Source organism: Microtus ochrogaster, unplaced genomic scaffold (assembly GCF_000317375.1).
Source record: "Microtus ochrogaster isolate Prairie Vole_2 unplaced genomic scaffold, MicOch1.0 UNK11, whole genome shotgun sequence".
Classification (NCBI taxonomy): Eukaryota; Metazoa; Chordata; class Mammalia; order Rodentia; family Cricetidae; genus Microtus; species Microtus ochrogaster.
In genome coordinates, this window is record NW_004949109.1 from 514,734 (window position 1) to 516,327 (window position 1,594).

Below are 1,594 nucleotides of genomic sequence, written 5' to 3' on the forward strand. Positions count from 1 at the left end.
GAGTTCGAGGCCAGCCTGGTCTACAGAGCTAGTTCCAGGACAGGCTCCAAAGCCACAGAGAAACCCTGTCTCGAAAAACCAAAAAAAAAAAAAAGCTGAGGATGTAGCTCAGTGGTAGAGTGATTGCGTAGATTGTGGGAAGTCATAGGCTCAATTCCCAGTGCTCCCTAACCCCCACAGACAATATATATATAGTTTAGCAAAATTCAAGGAGAAATTTGAAATATGCTTTATTTATTGTTAGTCAAAAATGAGACTCACAAAAACAAAGCAAAACCACATTCTGTATGTGAAGAGACTAGAAATTTACAACACACAGCAAGAGGCATCTGTCCCTCCTCTGTCCTGATAACGACTGCACTGGCTGTGGTTGAAAGTGACTAGACCCAGAGTCCCGAAAAGGAGGACTGGACATACTTCCTAAGGGCAGGAGGAAGCTGCAAAGTACGGGTGGGAGAGCTTAGGCTTCCAAGAAACCAGGCCCCCAGACTCCTGCTTCCCCACATCCGGATAAATACTCATTCCTAACCACTAGAGGCCCAACTTCCGGCTTGGTTTGGATGAATATCCTATGCTCACTCAGTATGTGTTGGATGTCACATATGGCCCTCGGGACCAAGGGAGATCTGGCAGGGTGGCTTCAGGTACAGCCTCATTTCTTCCTCTCAGCAGGGAAAGAAGTGCCTTGAACTGATCCACCTTATTTCTGCCTTTAAGGAAAAACTACCCCCTATATTTGAGACAGAGTCTTGTTATGTAGACCAGACTGGTCTCAAAACTTACGACTCTCTTGCCTATTATATCACACCTAACTTACCTAAAACAACTCCAAAATATATAAAATTTAAAAAATTTAGCTAAAGATGTTGCATCCATTTTATATGTCTGAATATGAAAGCTAATACACTGTAAACAATAGTAACGAATTTGTCTCAGGGGGTATCACTGTGGGCCTTTTTTTTTTTTTAAATTTTCGAGACAGGGACAGGGCTTCTCTGTGTAGCTTTGGTGCCTATCCTGGAACTCGCTCTGTAGATCAGGCTGGCCTCAAACTCACAGAGATTTGCTTGCCTCTGCCTCCTGAGTGCTGGGATTAAAGATGTGCGCCACCACCACCTGACCCCTCTGGTTTCTTTTGTGAGAGAATCCCTATTTGTTTAAGCCTCTCCAGTTTCAAGCTTCAATGTAACAACCAAGACACTCAATCCAGGCTAGCACTCTGCCCTCAAGGAGTTCTGGGTCTCCAGGAGTGAACAGGGAAACAGACCCGGGTGTATTTACAGAAGATTCTACCTGCCTGTAGAGAACTGAAAGGTCTCTCGGCAGCGTGTGAGATCTCAGTGCACGAAAGACCATGCAGGGATTAAGAAGAGGGAAGGGAAGGCTATGTCAGAGCACAGCACATGTGCACATGAACACTGAAGGAGGCCGTGAAGATCCTACTGCTTTTTTTTTTTTAAAGATTTATTTATTTATTAAGTATACAGTGTTCTGCCTGCATGCATTCCTGCAGGCCAGAAGAGGGCACCAGATCTCATTACAGATGGTTGTGAGCCACCATGTGGTTGCTGGGAATTGAACTCAGGACCTTTGG

General features: G+C 44.9%; 1 protein-coding gene across 1 annotated transcript in view; it reads right to left on the reverse strand.

Moving 5' to 3' along the window:
* Slc30a5 (solute carrier family 30 member 5) overlaps positions 1 to 1,594 on the reverse strand; it is a 28,689-nt gene that overhangs the window by 23,273 nt on the left and 3,822 nt on the right. The window lies entirely within an intron of this gene.